The following is a 15,360-nucleotide window of genomic DNA, read 5'->3' on the forward strand; positions in this document are numbered from 1 at the left end:
GGAATACATTCAACGGAAATCATAAGCTCTCACTGAATTCCTCCTTGGAAAGAAGACTTCTCAGGAGTTTTTGCTTACTCTTCTTTGTGAGGCACAGTCAGGAGAGCCAGCTCTATATGTATAAACGTCCCTGAGAGTCAAAGCAACAAAACATAGACTCCGATTTCGGGTCGCTATGCGTCCGGAGAGACCAGCCCGCAGCGAAGGGCATCGCGCTTAGTGAAATAGTGGGGCAGCACAGAAAAGGAAGACTGTCAACAGTATGGATTAACACAGTGGCTACATCGAGAGTCAGGAGGGCACAGGACTGGACCTTGTTTTGTTCTGTTGAACATAAGGCCCCCATGAGTCAGAACCGACCAGTGGAACCTAACAGCAGCATTGAGGTGGAGTCAACTCTGGCCGGGAGGTTTTTGAGTCAGCTCACTAGGTGAACTTCCAGCTGAGATGATAATAGCGGCTAACACATTGCAAGTGGTAACATCATGCAAGGCGGTCCTCTGAGTCCTTTCTGAGCATTTGTTTAGTGCTCTCCGTAAGCTGCCATCGGCGGCGTCTCCCACGAGGAGTCACGTTGATTTTTGTTTCAGTGACACACAGCTACTAAGCAGCTAACCCTGTCAACCCAGTCTGGCTACAAAAGCAGGCATCTCACCACTGTTCTACCCTGTGCATCGGGAAGTTTGACCCAGAGGGAATGCGTCTCTGGGAGGCTAAGGTCTAGTGTAATCGTTATCAACTAGACTCACAACGAATGCATTTGCTTGTCATAACTCTCCCAAGGAAACGGGAAGAGTGTCTCTTTGGACAAGGTGATCTGATGAATTCGCAGTAGTTACCCCATTAGCTATCGGCTCGGGTCTTCTGTGAAACCTGGGAAATATTGTGATTGGTGACTAAGGAATGCCAGCTCTTTAGAAGATGAGGGCCATACAACTTCTGAGGCTTGCATAGGCGACTGTGCAAATATTATAAAATCGGGTGAGGGCACACAGAACAGAGCTTTGGTGCTGGTGCTTTGGAGGTCGGGGACCCACGGATGCAGTCTTGAAGGTTGAAGGAACCAGGTGGAAGAAAGGGGGAACCTGGGTCCTAGACAGAGAATGCTCTGAGGCCCAGAGTGAACGGACAGAAGCGTGGAGCCGCTGCTGTGCAAGGAGAGTGGAGCGGGCAGTCAACGGTGAATGGATTTGGGAAGGCTGGGCTGTGAGGGCTTGGGGGCCCATGTGACAAGGTTGCATTTCTCTGAGTGTCAGTGAAAGACTGGACTAGAGCAGAGAGAATCTAGTGGCTGTAGGAGCATTGCAATGACTGCTGCCTCAAGCAAGCCAGGTGGGAGCTGCTGAAGGCCTGAGCCTGAGCCACATCGTTAATTATGGAGAAACAGGGATGAGGGCTTCTCTCTCCAGAAAGAGAGCAGCAGAGAGAGGAAGAGGAAAAGGTAAACTGCATGTCACTGGCTGAAAGGTAGTGTTGACTCCGCAGGAGATTTTTTGAGACTTCGTTCAATTCCCAGCCGGTAGCCCTATCCACCCCCACCAGCCACTGTCAGTGGAGGCTGATGTGCCGCACAGGTTTAGAATGTGAAACAGGGCTCGGTAGGGCTCCCAGACGAAGCCTCGGATAAAGGCCTTGTGGTCTGCTTCTGAAAATCAGGCAACCAAAACTCTGTGAGTACATGGTCCCACCCACCTCACACTGTGTGTGGGGGGGGGGGGGAGGGGGGAGGGCGGGGGGGGGGAGAGGTCAGCCCTATTGCTGGCAGTTAGCAAAACAATAAAGAGAACACTAAACATAGCAAATGTCCACGTTTTTGAGAGTCATCAATAATGATGAACTTATATTTAATTTAAAAACTGAGAGTAAAGGAAATAAAATTCCAGCAAATAATATGATAAATAAAACAAAAGAAGAACAAATTAAGGACATTTCAGTAAGAAAAAGAGTAGCCAAAGCTGCAACAAAGACTCAAAATGCGATCATGTGCTAAAACACTAAGAAATGTTGAAATAATGTGGATTTAAGTAATATGGAATTAAAATTGTGGAACCAGAAAGGCTTGACACGTTTAAAAATTGCTAGAGCAGATAAAAAGCGAGAGCTCCTAATTAGAATTCTTAGTTATAGTAAGTTCTATGGCTCCTGGGCAGAGAGGAGAGGTGTGAGAGGTCCTGAGAGGCAGGGGCATGTCCTGCTTGCCCTGATCTTTGTGAAGACCCAGGAGCAATCCCCTCTGTCGAAAAGACATAATCTGTCATCCTTCCAGCTGCATTGACGCTCAGGCCTCGATGCATGCACCCCGGGTCGCATGGCTCCTGGGCTTCTAGTGTGCATGACTACTTTAGGGATCATGCTGGTAACTGTAATCAGTAATAAAGACAGAGGAGCAAATCCAGGAGGGCAAAGAAAGAGAAGAAAAGAATGGGTTGAACTTTGAATAGTTTGATTTTAAGTATTTAAAGTGCATAGGATCTACTGGGATAGTAAGTTAGGGTCTGGAAGATCAGGTTTGTTGTGGGGCTGGAAACAAAGCTGTGTGGCTCACTCATGTTCCTGGGGAGAAGGACGAAGCAGGAGTGGACAGGGAGCTGGCAAGCAGCACGCGGGCTGGGAAGAGACACAGAACCAAGGACTGGATGGAAGTCAAGGTGTATCGAGAAAGAGAGCCAGAGGTGGCCAGAACCTAGCCTCAGTAATCTGGGACTTAAACTCCTGCTATTGGTTCTCCACATTGCATTCTGATGGACTGAGGTCCTTGTCTTGGGCCTCGCTGCTGATGGTGGCTCGAGGGGACAGGGGCATATTTCCGAAACTTCCTTGTCACTCTGTGTCTTTTGACCATTGTCTACCTCAAACTAATGTTTCTTTGAATCCCTGCTGTTGGTGTCCTTTCATCGTTCTCCCCCTGTGAATATCAATCCAGAGATAACCATATTCATTGGCTCTCAGTGAACAAAGAGAGATGACTGCTCATACGTGTCTGCGGAAGCACCTGAGTCCTCCCCAAACCGGGTAAATGATCCCTCAGAGATGAGCGCATTCCAATTCTGGCTTCCACTGAGAGCTGAATGTTCCCCAAACTGCCTGATGCATAGCCCCAGCTGAGAACTAATGCAAGTGTTTTGCTTAAGAGAACTCGCAGATGCGAGGTGCTCCGAACAGTGTGTATCAAGCAGTGTGCATCCGATGGCAGGAGTTAGATTTATGCATATTGTGGTTGTCCATTTCCAGCTGCTTTTGTGGAGTCAAACTTTTTTATGTTAACAGATCACATTATTATCGCATTTAGTGGAGAATAATGAGATATGGTGGTGATACATCATTGGCAGCTCGTAGCGCCATTTGAAAACATGCTTGTTTTTAAGTCTGCAATAATGGGCCAGAGAGAGACACACACAGTGGCAGGCTCACCCGTACACGCACACAGCGAAACCACAAGCACTGCTGTCAACAACTGGCCCAAAGTAGCTTTTTGGTTGTAAATGTTCCTTTGGCAAATGTGACCCTCTGCAGTGACCCACAGGAAGGAGTGCCTGATTTCTCCTCCATTAGCAAAGGGGGCAAAGCCAGCTAAACATTGAGCCAAGTGACCACTGGGAGTTGTTAAAATTCTGAAGCATGCTGTGTAGATATGCTCATGGTTGAAATGGCAGAGATCGAAAGCCGCTTTTGGGAGTTCCTACGGAATGGATTCTGCAAAAAGCTTACTTGATGTGAAACCAAAATTCCAACTCATTCGAAGTGATGGTAGCAATGCAAGAACTCCTATCAATGGACAAAGCATTCTCTACCATCATTCCTGTATCCATTCATCCTCCCCGTGCTTCCTCTTGATCCCACCCCACCCATCTTGCCCCCAACCCAGTCCCAACCCTCAGTTTTACCCTTGGAGGAGGATAAGTAGATTAATGAAGTCTTATTACATACAATAAAATAAGGTTCTCTATCTTTGCCCACACTGCACCCTCCATTTTAGGCACATGCCCCAAATATTCCCCCTGTGGTAATTGCACGTCATAAATTTTTTTTAAACCTATTCTGATAAACTGACAGCCTCAGCATGTACTGTCTCAGGTGATAATTATCCCTAGAAAGCTCCTTCAATTGTGTGCAGTACCTTATCTTCTTTGATACATCCCTCAAGATCGAGGATGTGCGTGGAAGAGGATGGTGCCTGCCCACAACTACCCACTGCTCTGACAAGGATCATATTGGGAGGCCATACATGGAGTGGGAGACAAGTGTGGAACAGAACTCAAATTCATCAAAGAGACCACCCTTTCCAGTCAGATAGAGATGCTGACACTGTGGCAGTTGGTTGCCTTTCAGGTCTGGAACTGAGCCCACCACTTTGGTCAAATCATCAACCATTAAAGATCAAAAGGGCAGCACTGACCTAATGGCCAAGACCTGAGGGTTAATAAAGAGAGAGGACTGGAAACAGGAAACACAGGGACAACGTGGAACAAGGACTAACAGCACGATGAGAGAATTGCAGTGGGTTGAGCTGAAACAAAATGTGTGTGCGTTGGTGAATGTAAGGTTGATGATCTGTCCTATAAACCAAATTCACACTAAAAAGTGTTTGAGAAAAGATTTAGGAGATGTGGAAGGGGCTAACAAGCTGGGGTGTAAGTATACGCCTGTCTTGACTAGAGAATTACAAGTTGGCCTTATGAGAACACTTGAATTTCTCTATTGGACACATGGAAAGGTAATATTGTCTTCCAGAGCTTTGGGGAGGAACAAATGGAGTATCCCGTGTAAAGCTCCTTGCGCAATGCCTGGGGCATTCCAGACCCTTCACAGATGCCTTTCTACTGAAATCCCCATAACAAGTCCCACTGCCATCGGGTTGATGCCGACCAGAGCGACCCTATAGGACAAGTCAGAACCGCCCCCGTGGGTTTCCAAAAACGGTAACTGCTTTGGGAGTAGAAAGTATCGTCTGGGTCCTTAGGAGCACATGGGAGTTTTAAGCGGCTGGCCATTTGGTTTTAATTCAAGGAATTTATAATCAGATCCAACTGTTGTTTATTCTTGGTGCATGTTTTTCCTAGCTCTGTGACTTTATCTTTCGTCACTAAAACACCTACTGTGTGCAGTACTTTGGGGATTCGGAAAGACACCGAAGAAATATAAGACACGCAATTTAAAGGAGTGAAAGAGAGCTTAGAGGTGTCTAAATCAAGACTGCTATTTCGTAGACTTGAACTGAAGATGCAAACTATTTGCAGAAGTTGCACAGTTGTTAATAGCAAGTTTACAGCAAAAAAACTCAGATTTCTTGCCTCCGTCTGGTGCTCATTGCACTCACTGCTGCCCTTAAGAAGTCTGACATCTCTTAGTTGTGTTCAAGCTCTCAGAAAACTGTGATCGGTGGGGATCCAGAAGCATGTGGCTAATGAGCTTCCAAGTGGATTCGTTCTTCACTTATTGGTTCTGGGGCTTATTGAGACACTGATGTATATGTTCTAATTCATTAGGCCATGGAGCTGGGGGAACCAAGAAGGTATCTCCAAACCGGGCTGTGCTGCTCATAACTCCTAAAGTTTCTTTACCTTTAACAAGTATGGACCTAGAACATAACCCATGGCAGGTGCACACGTGTCAAAGGGCGTCGGCATGCCCAGAGCTTGAATCGTGAGCTTGCATGTAGTTGGACTGCTGGGCCTCACACGTGCACCCTAACACCCCTGCAAAATAGTTGCCCTTGTTATCATCATTCTCATAAGGAGTTACAGGGACAAGTGTAACTTGCTCAAGATGAAAGAAAGCGGGCTGTGGGCCGGAGTGGCTGTTCTTGACCAGCTCACTGTGCTGCTGCTGTAAAGTTACCAACAAGGCTCAACATTCCCTCCGTGAATGACTTGCTCATCCCTTCTCGCCCTTTCAGAAAGCTTTCTTTTTTAAAAAACATTTTATTAGGGGCTCATGCAACTCTTATCACAATCCATACATTTACATACATCACTTGTATAAAGATTAGGGCAAAGATGTACAGATGTGCTTTATACAGAAAGCTTTCTTTCGTCACTTCTTTTCCGTTTCTGAAGTCCCTGTGGACTTCCCCCAACACTTTCTATCATGTCGACTTTTTTCTGACTTCACCATCTTCCTTCTTTCTTCCGTATACTCTGTTTGTTGTTGTTGCTGCTGCTGTTGTTGTTAGTTGTCTTAAAAGTGACTCTGACTCTTGGTGACCCACGTGTGGCTGAGTAGACTGTGCTCCATGTCGTTTTCAAGGTTGGGATGCTTGGAAAGCAGATGGCCAGGCCTGTCTTCTGAGGAGCCTCTGAGTGGGCTTGAAAGCTTTGAGGCTAGTGGTCAAGCCCGCATCTGTTTGTACCATGCAGGTGCCAAACTTGGTTATCGGAAACCAAAGTCCGTGAGTCCGAATAGAGTTGATGTCACCTAGCAAGTTTAAAGGTAGTAGGCGAAAGACCAGAACTATTTAACAATTGAACTGTCTAGTAGCTGCCAGCAAGCCTGTCCCAATGATCCTATGTTCAATAGAACTCGACACTGTCTGGTCCTGCACCATCTTCATAATCCGTGTTATAATTGAACCCATTGTTGCAGCCACTGCTTGACAGGCTTCTTCTTTTCCACTGACACTGTCTTACCAAGCATGCTGTATTCTTTTAGAAACTGGTCTCTCTGGGTGACATGCCCATACTGTGTGTTAGGCACTAGGGACAGAGGAAAAGAAAATACATGCAGTTCTTATTTTATTTAGTAGGGTTGTTAAGCACTAGACATCAAAAAAATATAGATTTTAAATGATTCTGAGTGTGATAAAGAAAAATACAACGTGTGGCTATGAAGAAATATAGTAATATAACCTAATTCAGATTGGTAAAGTAGTGGGTCAGCAAAAAAGAGAAAGCCGAATTAACAGACTAGCTACAACAATGGACTCAAACATAACAAACCCCCTAGGCAGGTTTTATTCTGTTGTACATAGGTCCTGATGAGTCAGACAGACTTGACAGCACTCAACAATAGCAACAATACTTTTGTTTTGAATTAAGTTATGTCTGACAAAAAGATGTGCTATGAATCCTAACCTCTGTGCCTGTGGTTCTACTCCCATTTGGGAATGGTTTTCTTGGTTCTGTTAATGATATGGGTATTAGTGTAGGCTGTGCTTGAAATCATGCCCTTTGGAGACAGAGAAGAGATTAAACACGCAGATGAAAGAAGCAGAGGCAAGGAAGGACCAGGCTAAGCACAGGAAGACTGCCCAGGAAGCAAAGCTCAGAAAAGATAAGGACCTTCCGCCAGAGCCGACAGAGAAAGCCTAACCCTAGAGCAATGCCTGAATGAAGATGGTCAGCCTTCTCAACTCTGAGAAAACGGATTTCTGTTTGCCCTGGCCACTTGGTTGTGGTATGTCTGTGATGGTAGCACTAGATAACAGACAGATACCTTCATCAATCTAGTGTGTGCCATGGTCGTCTGGGGTCATAGTAGTCTGGGGAGAACAAGAATGAAAGCCTTGCTGGCCAAGGAAATCACATATACAAAGGCCCTGGCACAGGGAATGAGCGATGCCTGTAGGAAACGGAAAGGCCGACTGTTGGAATCATGGTGAGCTTAGGGTGGGCACAGGGCCAAGACTGGCTGCAGGGCCTGGAAAGGTGGTAGGAGTCAGAGCAGGCTAGGTCTCGTAGACTCTAGTAGACCATGTGTATTTGATTCTTATTTTTTAATTAACAATCCATACATATATCAATTGAGCAAAGCACCCTTATACATTCGTTGCCCTCATCCTTCTCAAAATTCGCCTTCCACTTGGGTTCCTGGAATCAGCTCGGTTTCCTTTTTTTCCCCCTCCCCCGCCCTCCCTGTGTTTGATTCTAAATGTGCTGAGAAGCCATGGGTGTGTTCTAAGAAGAGTAACAGCAAATGACTGTTGAAAAGAGGTAAGAACAGAAAGAGGCAGATTAAAGGCTCTGCCAGAGACAGGGAGAGGGGAAGTGGTTTAAAGTACGATGGGGCAGAGTGAAGACCATTTCAAGATACATTGTAAGGTTGTGACTAACAGGGTTTGCTATGGGAACAAGGGAGCCAAGGGATGCATCTGATAATCCACCCTCAGAGATGTGGCAGTATCAGATCATGGACTGCATGGGCAACAAGTCAAGCTAGCAAACACTTCCCAGTGTCTCTGTGCATCTCGCCTGTCCTTGTGCAAATCTATGTAAGGCGCCAGGAAGCATGGTCTCTCAGCTTTTCTTCCAGGTGAGGGTTCTCTATTCCAGATGCTTTCTCACAGCTCTCTGTTAATTTGTTCAATTCTGAGTTGGCTGTGAGGTAGGAAGAGACTCTTTCATTATTGGTTTATTGATCGATAATCAGATAATGCAGAAAGTAGAATAGGATCATGTAGTGGCCATCATTGTAACCCAAGCAATGTTTCCATGAAAAAGTTTGTTGTATATTACAGAGGACAGAAAGTTGAATTGCACCACTTTGGGGATCTCGTTTTATGTCATTATTGAGTTAAGGCAGCCAAGGTAAATCCTTGAGAAGATTTACACACACACACACACACACACACACACTTTTTTTCCTTCTAAATATGAAGTCAGGAGCCCTAGTCCTGAGACGAATTTCATGTGTTATAAGAATCTGCCTATTATTTGAGTTTATTCACTGGCTTTTTCATAGAATATACTTGTATTTTATCAGCCCCTCTCCCATGGCTTCTTTGTGAAAAAAAAAATGTCCTCTGTCTAGAAGAAAGTTTATCATTTGGAATGTTAAATGCAATTATATTGACATATGGTGATAATGGGATAAAGCATACGGGTTAAAGGTTGAGGGAACCATGGCTTGGCAATTAGCGATGTAAATGAAACATTCATTATCCATCATGCTGAGAAGTTGATGAACTGTACAGTAAATCTGAGCCCACAGCCAAGACTGAGATAAGTCATTTTAGACAATACAGTGCTGTATTTATGAGCACCAGGGACAATGTTTCAGCTTCATGTCCTGGGGGATTCTTTACCTATTCATTTATATTGAATAAAGACCAAATACAACACTTCCCTTCCATGGGAATGAATATGATATTTTTCAACTCCCCTGAAAGGGAACCCTCTTGAGAGCGCAAGTTACTGGAGAAATGACAGTTTTCATGCAGGTCCACCCCATGAAAAGATGCCCTTGGACGCTTTGTTCTGAAGAAGTGCTTTGATGAATTTCAAACTGAAACTGAGATTTTGAAAGGAAACGATAAATTGTAGAGATCTTAGTCTTTCTCCCAGTGAAGGTCTCCCAATAACAAGGGGTGGTGAGAGAATTGGGGGTTCCTGCAGTTTTGTCTTTTTGAGTTTTGTTTTACATTTTTCTCCCATTCTAACAGAGACATTCTGTTGTGTCCCTATTGTGAATAATGCTGCAATAAACAGAGATATGCATGTGTCTATTCATGTCACAGCTCTTATTTCTCTAAGATAGGTCCCTAGCAGTACGGTGCTAGATCACATGGTATTTCTGCATCTTTGAGAAAGGGCATTACTGTTTTCCATAGTGGTTGCACCACGTTACGATCCCACCAGTGGCATATAAGAGTGCCATCTCTGTTGTTTTGATATGTGGGTTGCCTTTCTTTGGAATGGGTATAAATATGAATCTCTCTTCCAATCAATTGGCCAGTAGCTGCCTTCCAAATTTGTTGGCATACACTAGTGAGCGTGTCTTGTGCTTCATCAGCTTGTTGACATATTTCAATCGGTATTCCTTTAATTCCTAAGCCTTGCTTTTGGTTAATGCATTCGAGGAAGGTTGGACCTCTTTCTTCTGTACCTTGATTCTATCATATCCTACCTCCTGAAATAGTTTAATGTCAATTAGTTCTATTTGGTAATGACTCTGTTTATTCTTTTCGTCTTCTTTGGATGCTTCGTGTCACTCAATATTTTACACATAAAACTCTTTCGAAGTTTGAATCTTTCCCTCCTTTCTCTCAGGCTAAGATATGCAGCACAGGCTCACTCTGTGTTCATCCATTTCATTATGACATTTTACTTTGCTTTCCCAAGCGATCCTATGAAATTTTCCATTCAGCTATTTTGCTTCATCATTTCTTCCACTTGCCTTAATTGTCCTATGATTAAAAGCAGGTTTCAGAATCTCTTCTGGTAATACCCACTATTATTTTTTCTTTCACTTTGTCTTTTTAATGACCATTTGTTTTCTTCATGCATGATACTCTTGGCGTTATCCCACTCTCATCAAGCCTTCTGTCAGTATTCAAGGTGGCAAACACGTTCTTGAGATTGTCTCAAAATTCCAGTGGTACGGTATTAGTCCAGGTTGACTAGAGAAAAAGTCCAGAGACACTCATATGTCAACGTGTATAAGAAAGAGCTTTATACAGATTGAGAAAACATCCCATCCTAGTCCAGATCAAGTCCATAAGTCCAATATTAGTCCATATGTCTGATACCAGCCTGCGAAAACCTCTTCACACTCACACAACACATGCAATGATGCTGAATGCACGAAGATCACAGGCCAGTGGGTGGAAAGTCTTGTGGATCCAGTGGCAGTGGAAGCATCTCAGCGCTGGCGTGGTTCTCCACGTGGCTCCTCCAGCTCCAGGGCTCTGGCTCCATCAGCGTAGCTACATATGGCTTGTCAACAGGAAGGTGTAGCAGAGAGAGTGTGTGGCATGCCTCCAGGGAGGAAGACAAGAGTTCCCAGAATCCTCAGGAGAAAGCCATGCCCAAACACAGGCATGATCGGCTATGACCTGATTGGCAGGCCAGACTCTAACTCTTCACTCAGTTGATAGGAGATTAGGTAACTGCCACAGATACGTACTCAAGGTTGTACATTTTATTTTTCTTCAGCTTAAACCTGAACTTGTTGAAAGTGAGGAGGACTTTGAGGTCAGCAGTTCAAAACTACCAGACACTTATCAGGAGAAAGACTGGGCTTTCTACTCCTGTGAAGCGTGAACAGTCTAACTCACAGAGGCAGTTTTACCCTGTCTTATAGGGTTGCTCTGGGTTGGCATCAACTCAATGACAGTGAGTTTTGTTTTGTTGTGATATCATTGCTGGTAAAGTTTGGTTGAAGATAATCCAACAATGGTTGCAGCAGTACATTGACAGGGACCTGCCAAAGGGTGCTGGCCGGATTCAGAAAAGGGACTAGAACAAGTAATATCATTGCGGATGCGACACGAACCTTGGCTGAAACCAGAGAGTGCCAGAAGAATGTTTACTTTGTTTCATCGACTGTACAAAGGCATTTGACTGTGTGGGTCATAATAAACTATGGACAACTCTGAGGAGCATGGGAATTCCACAACACATCATTGTGCTCATACAGAACCTGTGCGTGGATCAAGAAGCAGTTGTGTGCCCAGAACAAGGGGCTAGTGCATGGTTTGGAATCAAGCGTGTCAGAGCTGAACCCTGTCAGCATGCTTATTCAGTCTGCAAGCTGAGCAAATCGTCACAGAAGCTGGATTGTGTGAAGAGCGCCATTTCAGAATTGGAGGAAGGCCGATTAACAACCTTGGACATGCAGATGACCGCTTGGTGAAAACGAAGAGGACTTGTATACGTGCTGAAGATCAAGGACTGCAGCTTCCAATGCGGATGCCAACTTTATGTAAAGAAAACAAGCATAGGTCACATGAGGATAAACACAAGTGTGAAGCTGTCAAGGATTTCGTCTTGCGTGGGCCTGTAATGAATGCTCATGGGAGCAGCAGTCAAGAGATCGAAGGATGCAGTGCCTTGAAAAATCTGCTGCACGAGACCTCCTTGAAATACGTATGGAGCTAGGACCCTGGTGACAAAGGGGGTTAAGCATTGTGCTACTAACTGCAAGGCTGGCATTGAGAACCCACCAGCCACTCCTGATGAGGTTGTCTGCTCCCATTAAGATTTCCCATGTCGGGCACCCCATAGACCTACCGTGTTCCAAACATCAAAACTGACTCGATGGCCGTGGGTATATATTGAGTGCAGAGCCTCAACCTAACTGTTGTAATTTTTTTAACAATGATATCTCGATGAAATGATTTTTGCTATTGAACTGACCGGGCCCTTCAGAGATCTTCGTACCAGGAGCCCAGGAGCCTGGTGATCCTGTTACGGGTGTGGTAGGCACTAGTGTCTGCTCATGGGGAAGCGCTTCCTTCTGGCCTCCAGCTGGGGTGAAGACAGCAGACTAAACTCTTCCTGAAGCAGCCAGCGGGCAGAAGGGTGGCCTTCGCTTGCCCCCCTTGGTTTAGAGTGGGGAGTGGCGCTCCAGGATTTATGGGGGAACGGGGAGATTCATGTCACCTATTCCTCTGCTCTCTGACTTCCTGTGTGGCGGACGCCTGCGATGTTGCTTTGCATTTGGCACTAGTGTAGGGAAAACATCTTAATGAACCCACTGAGCCGCATGCTGTTAGTGTTGTCCTTATCACAACATGAGCATTCATGTTGCCTTTTGATCAAGCAAATGAGGTTCCCGGCTCCCTTCTCACCCAGCAGGGGTCTGCACACCACACCTGATGTCTGTGGCTTTTGTGGGCAGCGGGAGGAGCATGAGGGGGTGGGTGGCCTCTCCCCTCTGGAAAGAATTGGAATTAAAAGCAGAATACGTCAGCAGATTCTTGTGTCTGCTCTTTGGCTGGAATGTCATTTAAGTTTGGTTGTCCACTTTCTTGGTTCTTGGCTGCATTTTCTTTCTTTTCTTAAAAAAATTTTTTTTTGATTGTTAGACACCTGTTTTACTGGTTGGGAGGGTGGGGAGGGGACTCCGGAAAACAACCAGAAAACCTGCTAGACAAATTCTAAAAGAGCCGTAACACTTTGGCTGCCTTTTCTGACACTCGATTTGCTCCGTGAACATTCAGCAAGTTTGAACTATATGTACATTGATTTACCACAGTGTTTTGAGCATCCAGGTTCCAGTCATTCAGGACTCTGATCACGTAGTACTTGACCATCATCTCTGAACATTTTATATAAAAACAGCAATTCTTATCTCGATGCCCCAGTCGTCTCTAATCAGTGACCCAGCATCAGTATTGTCTGTGGCACTTACCTGCCTGTGACATGGTGCTGAGTTTTGTCTGTGTCCAGGCTACCCTATGCATTCTCATGATCAGGGATCTTGTTCACATCTGTAGGTATAACTCCTTGCAGGGCACTTGACACCTAGTGAGACTGTTGAATGAATGATTGCTTTTTACTTTTATTTTTTTTTAGTGAAAGATTGCTGGTTTGAGTCTGTCCAGTGATGTCGGAGAAGAAAGCATTAGCGATTTACTCCCCCAAATCAGCCATTGACAATCCTATGGAGCAGTTTCCTCTGACATGCAGGGGTCACTGTGAGTCAGGTCAGCTCGATCACAGCACGTTTTTCAGATCAGAAAAGGAGAGTAACATCAGTAGTTATCAAAATGGAGGTTCCAGTCACACACACACACACACACACACACACACACACACACACACACACTGAAAACAACGAGACACATCGCCATCTAGCGGCTAGATTCTAGCCTATTCTGACTAGATTGCCCATTAAAGCAACCACTTGTGGGTTTCTTTGCAATTTTGCTATTTGGAATGTGTTTGTCATTTCACTTTCTTTAAATGGCTACCAACTAGACTTAGCTGCTCTGGGTTGAAAACCAAAAATTTATATAAAATTTCAACATTCAATTAAGTCTTTGTTAAGTGACAAAACTTGGTGGTATTGTAGGCTAGACACTGAGCAGCTAACCAAAAGGTTGGCAGTTCAAACCCACCAACTTCTTCTCAGGAGAAAAATGAGGCTGCCTGGACCTGTACAGATACAGCCTCTAAATCCTAAGGAGCACTTCTACTCTGCCCTACAGGGCCACTATGAATCAGCATGAACTTGATTGCAGTGGGCTTAGCTTTCCTTTGATGTTCTCTTTAGCTGTTAGTTGTGTTACCTCAGAATTATCTTTGAGTGCCTTACAGAATTATCTTCAGGTACAAATGTTCATTTAATTTGATTTAGTGTTGGTTTTACTAAATTTTAGTTCTACCATAATCGTCTCACTCTAGATATTTTTAGTTTATATTAGGTGAATGTCAATTCCATGAGTTCACTTGCTTGTTTAGCAAGCATATATTATTCTTATAATTTAAAAGTTGATCGAGTAAAATGTTTTTGGTAGTAGAAGCTATGCAAACCTGATGTACAGGTTCTTTTTTTAATAATCTTTCATAGAATTTATGCAGAGTCTTATGCCACACAATTGTTCAATGATTTATAAACAAATCCTAGGGAGATTAAAATTACTTAGGTGATAAGAAATTAAAGCGCAATGGCCCAAGTAGTGGGGGTGGTATAGGGAGTTATTTTTTTTGAACTGAAGTGAATCAGGAGATGACTTCAGCTTTGATCTACATATTGTTGATGGTTATTCAAGGGGATTTCCTTTAGCAGTCAATAGCCAGTGACCTAGGCTTGTGAGGTGCTAGGGTAAGTCAGGAGTGGGACTAGCTTTCTGAGCAGAAGAACTGTACCTGTGTGATCCTCCTCTGCCAGCAACATGCTGGCCAGGCTAGGACTGGTTGGGCTGATGAGGTCTAAGCTGAGTTGTCCCTGTGGTTCAAGTAATTGTAGGACATTTCCAAATTATGGAGGACAGAATACAGAAGGTCAGAGAACTGTGGCTTGTACAGTTCAGCAAGATGGCCAGCCTTCCTTTTTCCATCACTCACTGCCATTGAGTCAACGCTGACTCATTGCGGACCGCCCACCACCCATGGGCTTCTTAGAGTGTCGTCACTGTTTACAGGCATAGAAAGCCCAGTCGTTCTCTAGTGGAGCCGCTGCTGGTTTCCAATTGCAGACCGTGTGGATCGCAGCCCAGTGTGTAGCAAGTAGGCACCAATGCTCCATTCCTTTTTCCACCAGGGTCCTTAATCAAGGTACTCAGAGGATCAGAGAATCTAGTAAGGTCAGGATAGCATACAATAGGAATGGAAAGGTAAATGGGAGCAGGTTTTGAATAAATACAAGTGCCAATGCCTAATTCCATTAGTTGGGTTTTAACTCTGCTGGTAGGTTGTTGCTTGTCTGGCTGCATTCATTTAAAGACACACGAGGAAATTTATAGTACGTATAGAGAAAGTAGGGCATAAGGAAGGAGCTATTATGATTTCCCCATCTTAGAGAAGAAGGCAGAATTGGAGTCAGCAAAGGACGCAGAGAGATCATAGCAAGGAGGTTGTCATGCTGTCAGAGATGCTAAGGTGGTAGAAAATATTTTAAAAAGTGATGATCAAGGGCAACTGAGAAATGGAAAAGAAGAAACCCGTTCCGTTTGAGTAGGTCACTGCTGACTAAAGAGAA

General features: G+C 44.5%; 1 protein-coding gene and 1 non-coding gene across 2 annotated transcripts in view; one reads left to right on the top strand and one right to left on the bottom strand.

Moving 5' to 3' along the window:
- Positions 1–15,360, top strand: part of PRUNE2 (prune homolog 2 with BCH domain) — a 308,041-nt gene that overhangs the window by 127,739 nt on the left and 164,942 nt on the right. The window lies entirely within an intron of this gene.
- Positions 12,772–12,834, bottom strand: LOC142460473 (U7 small nuclear RNA). The gene has a single exon (XR_012786672.1). It is a non-coding gene; the product is annotated as a U7 small nuclear RNA (small nuclear RNA).

The sequence above is a fragment of the Tenrec ecaudatus genome, chromosome 10 (assembly GCF_050624435.1).
Source record: "Tenrec ecaudatus isolate mTenEca1 chromosome 10, mTenEca1.hap1, whole genome shotgun sequence".
Classification (NCBI taxonomy): Eukaryota; Metazoa; Chordata; class Mammalia; order Afrosoricida; family Tenrecidae; genus Tenrec; species Tenrec ecaudatus.